Source organism: Schistocerca gregaria, chromosome X, assembly GCF_023897955.1.
Source record: "Schistocerca gregaria isolate iqSchGreg1 chromosome X, iqSchGreg1.2, whole genome shotgun sequence".
In the NCBI taxonomy this organism is placed as follows: domain Eukaryota; kingdom Metazoa; phylum Arthropoda; class Insecta; order Orthoptera; family Acrididae; genus Schistocerca; species Schistocerca gregaria.
The window spans coordinates 362,391,249-362,408,523 of NC_064931.1; positions in this window are offsets into that span (position 1 = coordinate 362,391,249).

A 17,275-nucleotide genomic window follows, 5' to 3' on the forward strand; every position below is an offset into this window, starting at 1 on the left:
TAGACAGTCGGTGGTAGGTAAAAGCAGCAACACAAAGGCGTACAAATTTTATGCCACATGCTCGGTTCAACGAACTGTCTTCCATCATTCTGTTTGTCAATCGTTCCGCCGGCCGGGCTAAATAACAAGCTAGCTGCGCACTGGGGTAGCCTGCTCGCCGACAACCTATCATTAAGCTTCGATAACGTAGCTCCCCGGACCAGACTCATTCTTTACTATTCCACCGCCACAAAACACACTCCTTCCACCAAGAATTACATAACGGTTTGCTCCGAACGCTCCAAGTGAATATGCCAAGGTCCATACATTCCCCTCTACATCGCTCTCCGCTCTTGTATTGAATACTGCCCGTAACGTACTGGTACCATTCGTCTCTATCTTTCACGACAAGAGTATTTCCAAGAGACATGTGTCATCAGTGGCAAAATATGTTTTTAAAAAATGACGTCACTTGTGCAGGGTATATAGCTAACTCCAACAACAACGTCGAAGAAACATTAGCGCTTACGTGGTGTCGACTATACAGTCATTAGTAATGGAGCACACGCGCCATTGAAAAGGAAGCTGAGTCCTTTTCAGAAGAAGCATCATAAAATTTGCCTTAAGTGATGCAGAGCAACAAAGACACGTTAAATTTGGATGATGGCTACACGGGGATTTGCACCGCAGAGCTTCAGAAGTGAGCCTTGCGCGCCGCCACGCTTGGTAAAGATAGTATGGTGTTTAAATTAACATTTCTCGTAAACAAAGGAAGATAAGTGTGATTTACAAGAAATATAAACACGAGTGTGGAACGGCAACGAGAAACAGGAGTGTAGTGTTGTTCTCAACCATAATATTACGGTACTATGAACACAATGCTGGCGCCGTGGTTAGAGTTTGACTTTAGCAAGTAGCCATAACCTGGAAGATATGTTGAAAATTTATTCTTTTGCTAGGTGAGGTTCTAGCATCAACAGACAGAGCAGGTACGTCACTTGTATCAGAGACATTCGTCTCTGTCACGGAGTTTAAAGTTCAACATGCTGATTGTTAATCTGACACTTATCAGTCGAGATGTTTGCGTCTTTCACAGTTCTCCATCTGCTTCAATATAAAATCTCTTTGACTGCGAGGTGCTTTTAAAATATGCTGTGCAGAGGTAAATCTGACTCCTAATCGTCCGTAGAACGAGAACTTCCATTTTCTCCATAGGATCACCTATCAACTAAAACTTTGTTCATCAGTTCCCTCTGAAGATGCTAGCCGTGCTAAGAAGAATTGTCTACCTATTATAGTTCATATAATGGGGCAGACGTACATACTAATTTTGCATGAAGAGACACACTTTGAGAACAAGGTACCTGTTAGAACAAGAGGAAATATAGTCGAATACGAACTACGCACCACAAATGACACATTTATTTGCATCGGACAGTCATGAGCAGCTAGAGGAAAGCTGCTGCAGCAGAATTTTCATTATAGTTGTTTATGTGGCTGGAATTAGAATGAAAAGGACAGCTGTCCCTCTTACTAGCTGCGAATGTCCTTCTTACATGAGGAACTTCAACACCAGTCACACTCACTGGTAATGTTGTTCTAACAAACTAACAGAGAGTAATCTGTTACATTGCTACATTGGTCCATAGGAGTGTGCAATTGATGTTTGATCCAAAAGCCCGAAGTACCTTCAACTATGAGCGATCGTAGCAACACTGCAATTCATGTCTCTACATCGTAACGAATGTTAACCTTATTCCTTAGCTAGGTTCTATAATTTTTCCCTCACAAGCAACATAGTTCTGTGTTAGCTGAAACTAAATACAATGTCAGAGTGACCAGAACAACACCACGGGGCCAGTGGAGCTTTAAGATGTCCGACTGAGAAAATATGAATCTCAACTTGACAGTGGGATAGATCAATTCATTTATAATGAACTCGATAAAAGGGGGGAAGGAATATTGGGGTTTGATGTGCCGTTGACGAAGAGGTAATTAAAGTCGGAGCACAAGCTGGGATTGGAGGAGGACGGAGAAGAGCCTTCCAAAAGAACAATCCAATCATTCCATTTAAGAGAATTAGGCAAACATGGGAAACTGAAGCCTGGCTTGCCGGACGATGATTTGAACTACAGTCCTCCCGAATTCGAATGCACTGCCTTGCAATTGCGTCACATCGCTCGTTGAAGATCTTACAGGAGATGTTTTAAAGCTGTGTTCTCAATGGTAATAAAAATCACATCGAGCAGCTGCCAGAAGGAAAACATATCGGAATGGAGACATGAAAGTATCCGAATCTGCACAGACTTGCTTCAAAGTGGAGTCAATGAAATAGTTTATCAAGTTCTAGACCATATACAACAACAGGCTGAACCAATTAAGACATGAACTCCACAATTGGAAAAGGACGGTGTGTGTGTGTGTGTGTGTGTGTGTGTGTGTGTGTGTGTGTGTGTGTGTGTGTTTGGTGCCTGCGTTTTATTCGTGATACAGTATATGGGCGCGTAACCAAGGGGTTATCAACGTCCATAGCAAAAACGTTAGATACGAATGTGGTTAAAACACCTTAAACTTTAAAAAGTGGTAAAATAAACTTATGTTTGAAGTTAACACTTTCGAGAGGGGCCCGAGTCTCACTCGGGCACTGGTCCATAGCCATGGACGTCATATTGCCTGAACTCTGAGTCGCAAAATGATATAATTTCGCAGATACATTCAGTAGTACATGTAGATACGGCCTGTAAAGTTTAGTGCGAGTAGAGTTAGTGGTTAACAAGCAATAAATTGAAACTTCATGCCCGCGAGACACAGCTCCGTCTGGAAAGTGTTGAAATTACTGTCTCTCAGTCTCATTCTCGTAAACTCACATTTAACGTTTAAGACTTAATTTGATTCAGTGTCCTCAAACATTTAAAAAATGGTTCAAATGGCTCTGAGCACTATGGGGCTTAACATCTGAGGTCATCCGTCCCCTAGAACTTAGAACTACTTAAACCTGATTAACCTAAGGACATCACACACATCCATGCCCGAGGCAGGATTCAAACCTGCGACCGTAGCAATTGCGCGTTTCCGCAATGAAGCGCCTAGAACCGCTCGGCCACCGCGACCGGCAAACAATAAAATAAACAGGAAAAAACTACTGATAATAATACAAGAATAATGCTGAAATAATGAAATAAGGAAACGTGGCTACAAGTGGCTACCTGATCAGTTACAAGAAACATGTATGTGCCAGCCACACTGATAACATAATAAAAGCTCGTCGCTAGTATTTTAGGGAGCAAGTCAGACATTTCACAAAATGTTAAAAATACCTCCATATTCATCTCGCTACAAGATAAAATAGTGGGCTTACCTGCAGGTAAGTTAGCGGTTGCCCTCTCGTCTGAGTATAAAATGTAGTCAACCAGAAATGTGGCGCACCGTGTTCCCTACGCCTTGATCACTACACACTGTATACGTGTCTCATAGAACGGAATCTTATATCTAGACAAGTGAGATATAACTCACTCTCCTCTGTGTAGCAGGAAGGAGGCGGCAGTGTTAACTTGACTAGCGGCAGCTTATTGTCGTCATTTCCAGTCGTTAACAGACTAACTCTCTCTCGAAATCACGAATAAAATCAGAGAGAAAATCTGCACAAAAACCACAATAAAAGCAGCACATAAACATTTAAGCGTACCACACTGAGTCTTGCACGGATAAGCCGATATATTATGACCACAGCCCTCCGCGACGTCGGTGGCGTTGCGGGCACGTGACGCGGAAACAAAAGTTTGTAACCGGAGCAGATACGGACGGGGTATCACCCTAGGAAAGATATGAGCTGCAAATAGAGAAATCCATTGAGATAAGCGACTTTGACACAAGGCAGATTATTCTTACGCAGAGCCTGTGAACGAGTATCTCGAAAACGGGGAACCTGGTGGAATGTTCACGTGTTAGTCGTGAGCATCTACGGAAAGAGGTAGAAGGACAGTGAAACTACCACTAGGTGCTAAGTGGTCGGACGTCCACGATCTTCACAGAACCTAGGGTTCAGAGACCTGTCTGATCTGTGAAGTAGGACAGATGGTGATCCGTGACGTCTCTGCCGAAAGAGCACAGTGCTGGTGCACGCACAAGTGTACAGGAGCACACCGATCATCGTACATTGTTGAACATGGAGTTCCTCAGCGGACCATCCCTACGTGTACACAAGATGACCCAACGACATCACCAATTACGACTACAGTGGGCATGGGCCCAGCGGGATTCGACTGTCGATCAATGGAAACGTGTCGGCTCTTCGGGTGAATCACATTTTTGCCACACTACGTCGCTGGTAGTGTCTCCACAATCGCCGTTATCGAGGTGAACGGCGGATCGAAATGTGCAGCGCGCCACGGAAGCAGACTGTTGGGAAAATTATTGTGCTTTGAGAGACATATAATGAACTCACATTGATGTCTCGGTGACCAAATGCTCCTAATGTAAATCCTATTGAACTCATCTGGCTCGCTACTGAGCGCCATCATCGCATACGTAAATCAGGAGCGAATTTCATGACCTGTGCGTAGACATGTAATGTCACATACCTCCACAAACCTACGAACGAACTGTCGGATCCCTGCTACGCAAAATCAATGATGTATTTCGCTCCAAAGACGAACAAACAAGGTATTATGCAGGTTGTCGTAATGTTTTGGCTTACCAGTGAATCTCGCGTAAGATTACCACTCTTTAGATATAACAGATGTTAAAATCACTTTTACGCCAAGTAAAAAAATACAATATCTACAAAGGAATGCAGTGGAATCTACAAGTTAAGCTGTATTGATTGTAAATTGTTTTACATTGGCCAAAGTGTGCAAAATTTCAAAACAAGCTTCCGAGAACTCTTAAGTGCTTTCAGACTTAGCTGCAAAAAAAAAAAAAAATTCTGAAGTAGCAAGTCACATGTACATCAACAAATATACAATAAATTAACAGACCACCTCAGAGTCAAATGATTCAAATTTCTCTGAGCACTATGGAACTTAACATTTGAGGCCATCAGTCCCCTAGAACGTAGAACTACTTAAACCTAACTAACGTAAGGACATCACACACATCCATGCCCGAGGCAGGATTCGAACCTGCGACCGTAGCAGCGGTTCCGGACCGAAGCGCCCTCTCAGAGCCATATGTAATGAAGACAGGAAGGGAGTTACATTTGTTGGAACACTGCAAATATCTCTCCAAAAATGAAATTCAGTGAGAACATAATCAGCTATCAAATAAGCGTTCACATTGCAACTGCATCAACATCTACATCATACTCCGCAAGCCACCTAATGGTGTCTGGCGGACGGTACTTTTGGTACCACAATCTGATCCCTCCAACCTTGTTCCACTGGCGAATAGTGAGTGGGAAGAAAGATTATCGGTAAGCCTCTAATTTCTCGAATTTTCTTGTCGTGGTCAGTATACGAGATTTATGTGGGGGAAGTAATATATTGTGCGACTCCTGAAAAGTGCTGTCCCGGAATTTCAATGGTAAATCTCTCCATGATGCACAACGCCTCTCTTGTAATGCCTGCTAGTGGAGTTTGTTTAGTATGTCCTTAACGCTCTCTCGCCAGCTAAATGATCCTGTGACGAAACGAGCAACTCTTCGTTGGATCATCCCTATCTCCCCTATCAGTCCTACCTAATAGGGATCCCCGATAGATGAACAATACTCAAGAATCGGGCGTAGAAGCGCCTCATAAGCCACTCCTTTCATGGATGAGTTACATTTCCTTAAGATTCTTCCGATGAATCTGAGTGTGGTGTCTGCTTTTCACACTATCTGTTTTATATGGTCATTCCACTTACGGTCGCTCTGGATAGTTACTCACAGATATTTCACGGCAGACGCTGTCTCCAGCTGTTTGTCATCAATAGTGTAGCAGTACAAATGGCTCTGAGCACTATGGGACACAACTGCTGTGGTTATCAGTCCCCTAGAACTTAGAACTACTTAAACCTAACTAACCTAGGGACATCACACACATCCATGCCCGAGGCAGGATTCGACCCTGCGACCGTAGCAGTCGCACGGTTCCGGACTGCGCACCTAGAACCGCGAGACTACCGCGGCCGGCTGTAGCAGTACACTAGTGGATTTCTTTTCCTATGTATGCGCAATAAATTACATTTATCTGCGTTCAGGGTCAACTGCCAGAGTCTGCACCATTCATCAGTTCTCTGCAGGTCCTTATGCAAATTCTTACTATTTTACGGCGTTGGTACTTTGGTATAGGCCACTGTATCATCTGCTAATAGCCTTAAGGAGCATCCGACGCTTTCTACTAGATCATTTATACACAAACCAAAAAAAGTTCTTCAACATCTCGCTTCCTAGAATTCCGGCATAAACATCATTTCCGCCGCTTTTTTTTCTCTCCTTCATGAAAACCACCTATTCCATGTTGTGCAACCATACAGCGAGACCTTCAGAGGTGGTGGTCCAGATTGCTGTACACACCGGTAACTCTAAGACCCAGTACCACGTCCTCTTGCATTGATGCATGCCTGTACTCGTCGTGGCATACAAGTTCATCAAGGCACTGTTGGTGCAGATTGTTCTACTCGTCAACGGAGATTCGGCATATATCCCTCAGAGTGGTTGGTGGGTCACGTCGTCGATAAACAGCCGTTTTCGATCTAGCCCAGTAATGTTCGATAGGGTTCGTATCTGGAGGACACGCTGGCCACTCTAGACTGACGATGCAGTTATCCTGAAGGAAGCCATTCGCAATATGTGCACGATGGCGGCGAATTGTCGTCCATGAAGTCGAATTCCTTGCCAATATGCTGCCGATATGGTTGCACTATTGGTCGGAGGATGGCATTCACGTATCGTATACCCGTTACGGTGCCTTCCATGACTACCAGCAGTATACATCGGCCCCACTAATGCCACCCCAAAACCGCTGGTACCCTCTACCTTGCTGTACTCGCTGGATAGTGTGTCTAAGGTCTTCAGCCTGACCGTGTTGCCTCCAAACACGTCTCCGACTATTGTCTGGTTGAAGGCATATGACTCACTCATCGGTGAAGAGAACGTGATGCCAATCCTGAGTGGTCCATTCGGGATATTGTTGGATCCATGTGTAACTCGGTGCATGGTGTCGTGGTTGCAAAGATGGACCTCACCTTGAATGTCGGGAGCGAAGTTGCGCATGATGCCGCACTGCGCACAGTTTGAGTCTTAACACGACGTCCTGTTATTCAACAGGATGGCGTTGCTGTCAGGGTTCCTCTGAGCCATAATCTGTAGGTAGCCGTCATCCACTGCAGTAGTAGCCCTTGGGCGGCCTGAACGAGGCATGTCGTCGACAGTTCCTGTCTCTCTGTATCTCCTCCATGTCCGAACAACATCGCTTTTGGTTCACTCCAAAACGCCTGGACACTTCCCTGGTTGAGAGCTCTTCCTGGTACAAACCGCGGTATTCACCATCTAGGCATGGTTGAACTACAGACAACACGAGCCGTGTACCACCTTCCTGGTGGAATGACTGGAACTGATAGGCTGTCGGACCCCCTCCGGTTAATAGGCGGTGCTCATGCATGGTTATTTACATCTTTAGGCGGGTTTAGTGACATCTCTGGACAGTCAAAGGGACTGTGTATGTGATACGATACCCACAGTCAACATCTATTTTCAGGAGTTCTGGGAACCGGGGTGATGCAAAACTTTTTTTATGTGTGTATGTATTGTAAACAGCAACGGTTCTATTACACTTCCCTGTGGTGCCCCGGATATTACCTTTCCATCTGCTTCGGCAGTTTTCACGAGGTATTTCAGTTAAACACCCAAACTATTAGTTCTAACAGCCAGTTGCTCTGATTTCTCAGAAAGAACCAATAAAGCAAATATCATACGAATCTTTAATAAAGTATCTTACGTTTATTAAGTAAAGTCATTGATTACAGGTGCACCAGTGTTAAAATACGCTTTATACTATAGTGAAATGAGATACATGTGGAACAAATTTATAAAATTTAAATACAAAGCACATAGAACTGTATGTCACCTTCACAAGTTTACTCCATAACAACAGGTATGAAACTACTTTGCACGTCTTATTTTGTCGTTTACTGCATGTAAAAACGTTGTCGTGAGCTAGGTATCTCGTACTTTCGCAGAACGAATTTGTAATTTCCATTGAAATGCAGCTGATTATGGACTCGTAGGCTTTGAAACGTTATAAATAATATGTTAGAGGAACTCAGATTTTGTACGAACAATAGTCACTGCCCTGTCGCCAATAATAAAGAAGTTAAAATTCTTCTCTTCATCTGATCATGACTTTTACGTGAACATAATCATTCTCCGGGATTTTATCTCGTATCTTCACGGGGTAAGCTTGTAGTCTGGATTTGGAAATGTTAGTGGTAATAGGTGACCGGATACCCTTCCTGAAGTAACCCCTTACGCCCCAGGACTCAATCTGCAGTTCCCAACAGAGTGTATCTAGTTTTATACCATGTGGAACTGTGCGGACTTTTCCCACATGACTTTGAATCGTGTAACTGAGGCATAACGTGGGTAAGAGCCCAGTATTCGCCTATTCTGATTTGGAAAAGGGCCTAAAAACCACATCCAGGCTGGCCACCACTCCGTCACTCGCTTTATACCGCTGGGTCAGTTCAGTCCGGGCCAGCACGTCTCCCCGAATCCCAGGAACGGCACACTAACGCGAGTAGCGGCCCGGGTTAGTCTGTCTCAACAGTTGTGTGGTAGCTAATAGAGAGATGGAACACAGAACTATTTCTCACTGGGTCTCACCTGCTAAATCACTTCCTTGAATTACCAAGTCCCCAGTAGACCAAGAATGATACTTCCTTCCCAAGACTTGTAGGCGGAGAAGGGCGGCTTGGACATTCTGGACTACGATATGAGCTCCTAGAGACATAAGGACACTCTGAATGTGAGGATACAACCGAGCTTTCGACACGTTCCTGTTGATGTCGGCATGCTCCCCATCGGTTTGACTGGCCGATTGTTATATCGCTCCCTGTGGGCACCAAAAATAAATAAATAAATAAATAAATAAATAAACGGTTCAAATGGCTCTGAGCACTATGGGACTTAACTTATTAGGTCATCAGTCCCCTAGAGCTTAGAACTACTTAAACCTAACTAACCTAAAGACATCACACACATCCATGCCCATACTGAATTCCATCATTATCGATGCAGGGCGCCACGAACTTGTAAGTCTTTTCAGCCAGGTGTCCACATAATGTATTTTTGCTACCTATACAATTACCTCCCATCCTAACAAAAGTTTTGCAGCTTTAACGAATCATTACACACCCATGTCCTCAGTTCTAAAACAGATTTTAGTTACTTTCCCACTTCCCATCTAATTATTGTATTTCTTCTAAGAAGCTCATCTTCACATTCACATTTCTCAGAAACTGGCGTCCTGAGTAACCGTAATTTGCAATTTTTAAACTAACCTAGAGGGGCCTTCTTACAACTTTTTGGGCTAGAGATTAGCGAACCCGTGGAACACTACGCTGGATAGACGGTCAGTCCGTTATAAAGAGGAAAAGCTTCCTGTCCATAATGCAGGTCTGTCGCTTCTTACGGAGCTCCGAGATCTTTATCTGGTACTGACTTCCCCTGGCCCTGGCTTCTCCGAAGGCGACCCGTCGGCAAAAAATTAGGTTCGTTTGAAACGCATTTTGTCACAGATTGTAAAAACTGAGCCTCAGTGACAGTGCAGGTGTTTGTCACCTTACGTTACACGATTCTTGTGATTGTAACCCTGGAACCTATAATCCGCAGGGTGCTTTATGCGAAATGCTGCAGAAAATCAGCTGAAAGACACCATTACCAAGAGTTCCCTGTTCGCCGCGCTCCAGGAAGATGAACACTGAAGCCCCACTAATGCAACTGCTCTAAGCTACTGTGGCTTCACATAAAAATACTGTCCTTCCATGGCCTTTGTCTGGATTTGTTCATGTTAAGAGCAGTATAGGCGAGCCTCAGAAAGTGCCGAGTCAAACTTCCACGGGGTTCAGACTTACTAGGTCACGCCTTTCCATGATCGCGTAGTGGTAACGGAACGCTGCTTCCGGGATGGCAGTGACAGTACTCGTTAAGTGCTCTGGTATCATCGGAGCCATGTCCTTCGGTGTGTTTAGTGACGTCTATATTAACATCTATGCTCAGCAAAATCACTATGCAACCGTGCGGAAGATCGACACATTTTCCGCACTGAATTCTGGAATTTTCTCACAGCTGACATCACTGGACCGTTCACTGCAATTCGTATTACGAAACACTGGAGCAAGCCGACTCGCAGGGTGCCGAGTCAGCGTTTCAGCAGTCACCAATACGTCACACCATCGTCAGCAGCAACAAACCGAAAGTTCACCGAGGTATTACTTATATGCCCACGTCCAGCCATCGAGGATCGCGTCATTCGGTCGAGTCATTCTGCAGCTGAACGTCCGCATCAGCTATATCTGAAATAGCTCTTATGGCCAGATCATCGCCGTTGCTTGGGGCGGTGCCATTGTACAAATCCTCGGCATGCCGCCACCATTGCGAGCTACATGACCCAAAAGTCCACGGAACAGTGCGCTCACAAGACTTTATAAGCAGCGTCCACGGGATAATTGTCGTCCGTTTTCATGTGTCAGCAAGGTCTTGATTTTTAGCATCTCTGGGACGCTCTCCGAAATGTCAAACAAACCTGTGACCACACCCGATGCACTTCTTTGTACAGCCCTTGTTAGGTCCATTTAGCATTATTATCGGGGAATACGCTACAAACCCAACCTATCGTTTCCTTGCCGGCCTGTGTGGCCGAGCGGTTCTAGGCGCTACAGCTTGGAACCGCGCGACCGCTACTGTCGCAGGTTCGAATCCTGCCTCGGGCATGGATGTGTGTGATGTCCTTAGGTTAGTTAGGTTTAAGTAGTTCTAAGTTCTGGGGGACTGATGACCTCAGATGTTAAGTCCCATAGTGCTCAGAGCCATTTGATTTATCGTTTCCGTAGAAGCTGTGAAGACTACATTAGACTAATTATAGCATAGAGACATTTAAGCCATCATTCTTGCCACGTTTCATACACAAATATGTGAAGAAACGCTACTATGCAGCACGATGGGAAGTAACCTCTGTCAAGCACTTAACGGTTGGAGGAGTTCGGTCTTGTACGACGCTACTAGTCGCATAAGATGTAGTTCTGTCGTGCGGCTGTTCCTTACCCAACCCTTTAGGGTTTGAATGATGGTCGTGGTGGTATGTACAGTGTTATAAGGTGGGTCACAGGATTTGTTTTATAAAAAATCTCTTTTGAAGATGATCGTGATTTCTCAGTATCCTACCAATGAAACTAAGCCAACCACCTTTTTTACCTACGTCTGAGCCTATACAGCGCGTCGCGGGAGGAATGGTCAATATTCAACAGGATGACGGGAACGATCATCCGCAGCAAAAAGAGACTAGTAAACGCGGACACCAGATTGAGTACCGTAAGAGCTATTAGCCTTCTTCATTCTCGATACTGTGAAACAAACCTCTTCTACTGAAAGCTCTTTACTTTCTATATTATGGTAGGAGTTAGTACGGACCAAAACAACAAAAAATGGTCTGGTAAGCATTGGTTATAAAATGCATACCTTCAGAGCTATGAGCACTTGGTCAATACAAGAAATGTTTAACAGTAGCGAAGATGAACAAGTTCCCATAGATCTGAAGGTACACACTTCAGAGGTCATGTTGACTCGACTTTTTTCTTGTTTCGGCCGATACTACCACACCTAAAAATATGGAATGCAAAGAGGTTGCAGTAGGTGTGGTTTGTTTCACAATATCGAAGATGTAGAAGTGTTCATAGGTATACGTTTTAGAGTCCGCCGTTACTAGACCTTTTCTCTTGGAATGATAGTTCGTATCATATTACTGAATACTGAACATTCCTCCTGGGTCACACTGTATGATCATTTCATTTCATGTTCCTACAAAATGTTATTTTCATTAACAATAGTTATTGAATATTGTGACATTCCAGCAAGGGACTGATAATTATCAAACCCCTCTTATTCAGCTTACATAAAAAAGAGCACAACGTCAAAGTTGTTCCTAAGAATTTCTTTGTGGTCTTTTTCGGCCGCTTTAGAGAAGGAAGAAAAGAAATAACATGAAGCATACCAGCTCTTCAGCGCGTTTTGAACCAACGGCTGTCTGACTGCTGTAGCACCATCTAAGTCAGAGGGAAACACAAATCACACATATAGTGAGCGATAGAGCTATAATAAATTACGTGTAAAATTACCTTTATGCCAAACATAAATTAAAACTTTTAATTAATTGAAGATGCATCTTACTTAAGAACTGTTGAAAACATTTCACCGAAATGACAAGAAAGGTATTAAATGAACATAGCAGCGTAATTCTATGCCACTTGAGGAAGTAAGTCAATGATCACAGAATTGCCAGTCATATTCTGTGAGGCTGCAGTATTCGATGCTCCAGCAGCGGAAATAATTTCTGGGATAGCCTCTAAATATCTCACACTTGTGCTGCTATCCTAATAAGGCAGTAGCAGACCATTAATTTTTCTGAGCTACCAGAAGCTGTCTGAGGACAGGCTTCAACACATTTGCATAATACACCACTGAGCTCTACTCTGATCGTACCTGGTAATATTTTTAGTATGTGTATAATACTGTACAAATATTTTAAATAGATGCTAGCAAAATATCCCGTGATTTATGTGAGTGCCAATTTATGTTCATAATTCTACAACGGAGGTGTAGAACTGTATGATACATATCATCAAAGATTAAAGCTCTTAGGTTCAATATTTCCACTGTGTCATGCTAAAAAGAGGATATCTTCAGAATTGGTGAACTATCACAAAACATCATTGAGCCGTCGGAACTCGACTTCCAGCAGCTGTTCTTACATTTTTAGCTAAGTGGTGCATCATGTGAAGTCACGCTGATGCTTACCAAGTGAGACGCACGTTGGGAGAAGTCTACATACTTGAATTAAACCTTTGGAAAAGGTCGCAGATGCTGAACTAACAGTAAAAAGTAGACCACAAACTGTGTAATACAGTACACTAGTTGATACTCCGGAGATGATAGAGAGCCATATCCGTTGCCATATTGCATCACCAGATGTGAGCTGTCACATCTTAGTAAAATCTGATAGAAATGCAATGTAATGGACACCACAATTTTCTTTAGCGAGACAACACGAGTGGTTTTCGAACATCTGTCTTAATTTCATTCTTTCCTCTGTCATTGTTTTCAGAGGGCGTTACCCCATGTGAATCAGAGTGCAGCACCCATTTATTCGAATTACTAATGGTTACTACATTTTAGAATGGTTCTATTAGAGCTGGACTGAGCTAATTACGTAGTAAGCTGATTACATAACTAGTTTATCACGTAGAAACTGTGTAGTGACTGTCAGTTTAGTTGCATAGTACGTGATGTTATATATTATGTAATTTTCTGCAGAATTATTGTAATTACCACAACAATAAACTTCGTTCTCATTTTTGTATCATTAGCAACTCATGAATTGAGAACTAAATTCATTAAGACAATTTATTCAAATTTATGCCTACTGTAAGAGAAGTCGCTTTGAAATTCATCTCTAGTTACGTAATTTGCAAACAACAGTACATGACTGAATCGTAGTGTGAACAATATTTAATATCTCATATAATTTATAAAACTATTATTTATGTAGGAGGTGCACAAGCATTTCTTTACGTGTGCAAAAACGGTAGCATATTAAAACTGGTGGTATGAAGTGTGAAGCAAGCTATGTTGACTAGTATTTCATGAAAAACTGCTGATACAATCTGCCAATATGTGGTTGAGTAAACTACAACACAATTACATATAGCAGCTCCGAAGAAGAAATTAACATTATTTTTACAAGCATTCCTTCAAAAGGCGTCATGGAGAGTTTATATGCAATTCCTCAGACATTAACCCAGAACAGTTTGGATCATTACAGAGATGTCATACAGGAGCTTACTTATCTTTATCTGTTTGTCAGCCTGAAAACCGGTATATCACCCTGTTACAGTTAAGTGTCTTCTTTCCATAAAATATGGAAGTAGTGATAATAGGTTAGATCAATTATCCAGAAGCATTACGAGCTCAAAGCTGTGGCTAAAATTTATCTTGGCTGTCGTACACAGAAGCTTGGTTCGATTCTTCATTACAACAGCATACACATTGCACTATCACTACCAAAATAATAATTATATGGCCACCGAGGTGAAATCATTAATATTAGCGATGAATTTAACTTGGATTCAACATTAAATTACACTCAGTAACTGAGAAATAAGAAAAATGACTACCTAATTTGAAAACTAATACGCAGTTACATTCCATAGCTTATATTCAACTCACATCATAGTTCATGTTAGGCAGGTACTTATTTGCTGCTTTAATCAATTTTCATTCCTTTACCCAAACTTTGTAGTGTATCTTCTTATTCCTGCTTGATGCTAATAATATAGATGTTTCGTATATTTGATTGAACAGGTTGCTAAGTGTTTCCTTCCAAGCGTTAGCTGTGTTTGGTTCAGTTCTTTGCTTGTTGCTGAGAGATGCATTAGGCTGTGTAGCAAGGTAGGTGTTCCTATTTGCACATCAGTGTATGATGGATGCTAGTTTATGGAGAAGGATTAAATACCTGTAGGTTAATCAGATTTGTTTCTCATAAGAAATGATGCCACCATGCTGCATTTACTTAGATACTTAGCGTTAGATCAGATACCATTCGTATCAGTTATTGTCAGTATCAGCTATTCGCAAAGGTTACAGTATAACTGCTGCTGATGCTTTTCAAGCAAAGATAAAAACGACTGATGAATGAGAGTTTCCACTTGCAGCATCCTTAACACAAAGAATATCAAGAGTAACAGTACGAGGTTCATCAATCTGAGCAAAGGGCAGAGTTTACAGGCATATAATAGAATTCTTGTATTTACTTCCTAATAGAGTTGTGTACCAGGCTCATGAGGTACACAACAAATACCACGAGAGGTCGCTGCCACACAGGCACAACCATTCTCCAGGCGCCTTTCAGTTCCGAGCAGCATACTCCAGATGGTGCTCGCGAATTCGGACCATTTTCTGCTCTGCACGACGTCCACCTGTGTCTCGTAGTCATCCACCAGTAGCCTGCAGCCAGCTGAGTACAGAGCCTGCAATTATGCTATGGAGCACAGTTCTAGGAGTTTTCTGAGAAGACAATTTTCCGATTTAGCAGTCTCTATTTACGGTGTAGTAAGACAGTCAAGAGTGTCTGCAGTATTACTTTTAATAGTAATGACAATATCATACACTGCAACAAACAGCAGAGTCCTTAAAAATCATTGTATTAAGTGCAGGGTGTAAGTGCATGTTATCAAACTGTAACAACGTTATGCACAGTTTTCTAATAAATGTCATTACTTAATTGTGATCGTATTACCACACTGCCGTCCTGCTGCCCTGACAAGCAGTGATTAATTACTAATAGTGTGCAATCTGCAATTTTTTGTTGAAGAATGGTAGGAGTTAAGTTTTCTGCTACTGGAAATGTTTGCGCTGAATGAATAGTACTAAACTAACCTCCGTCCGAACAGGCCATGAAGGTCCAACGGTACCGACCGGCTTTCACTGGATACGGATATGGAGGGGCTTACGGTCAGCACACCGCTCCCCCGGCCGTTGTCAGAGCCGCTACTTCCCAGTCAAGTAGCTCCTCAATTGGCCCCAAAAGAGCAGACGGCACCCGGCTTGCAAACAGCGCTCCCCAGACCGAACGGTGACACATTCAAGGTCTAGCCTAGCCCGACAGCACTTAACTTCTGTGATCTGACGGGAAACGGTGTTACCTCTGCGGCAAGACCGCTGGCTGCATTTATAGTAACTTTCACTGAAGACATTCTCAAAATTCAGTTTCATGCTAATAGCTCCTATAGTCTTGCAGAATATCTATAGAAAAATTATCAAAGAGTAAATGCTAGAACACAACACTAAATTAAATATTGTTTCATTTTGGGTGTATGACTGAAAAAAGACTCAATATTAGTTTCAGTGTCCCCCCCCGTAGCTGAGTGATCAGCGGGACAGAATGTCAATCCTACGGGCCCGTGTTCGATTCCCGTGTGGGTCGGAGATTTTCTCCGCTCAGGGACTGGGTGTTGTGTTGTCCTGATCATCATCATTTCATCCCAATCGACGAGCAAGTCGCCGAAGTGGCGTCAGATCGAAAGACTTGCACCCGGCGAACGGGCTACCCGGTGGGAGGCCCTAGTCACCCGACAATAATAAATAAAGTTTCAGTCATTCTGGTGACGACTTTCGGGACTGAAGTTGTGCTAAATGCTTTTTGAATTTTGTAAAGTGTTGTGGCAGCGGGCATAACGTCCTGATTGCACATGTGCACAAAGATTTTCACGGTTATATGGATTAATTATTCTTATGTAGATGTTACCCATATTGTAATTATCAAAATAACGCACACCTCATTCTGCTGAAAATTCAAATGTTTGGACGTTCCTCCGTAAGAATTAGCGGGTAGAACGAATGCATGAACAGACTGTTAGATGGAAGAATGGATAGCTCCCTGCCATTTACAAAGTTTCTGATTAGGACAAAACATGACTCTGGTTTCATATCATGCTGCAGTATCCTCTAATGTGTACCCAAAAACAGTTAATGGCTAGCTGGTTCATGTTTCAGGTAGTACAGAAGAGCAAGACATTTAGTGGTCGTTTCATAAAATGTTCCTACTATTGGAGCATCTGAGACTTGATGATCACACAGAATATGTTTGGCAACTTCTTTTTCGTAGACTTAATTCCCCAAGCACCGTAGAATTATTCTAAGAAGCTCACTTGATATTTTCTTGTCGTTTACAGGCTAGATCCTGCACAACTGGTATGTAAGATGTGACGCTGAGTTTCTTCCAGCTCCACCATGAGTGACGGGGAGCTCATATGAATCAATTAATATTACAAACATATTAACTATTTGATGTTGAAACATTCTCGAAGACGGCTAATAATTATAAACTGCTACTTGTTCATTCTACAATAAACGCAGAACAAAGTTCGAGTCGTTTTGAAGAATTGTGTAGTGGTTCTTTTCAGTTCGACAGTAGGAGGAGGAAATTAATTGACATGAACTGCACCAGCTTTTCGATTTGGTTTAAACCTATGACTGTCCAACTGCAGCAGCACCAGCTAAGTCAGAAGGAAGGAAAATCTCACATGCAATGGCACGTAAGAGCAACTG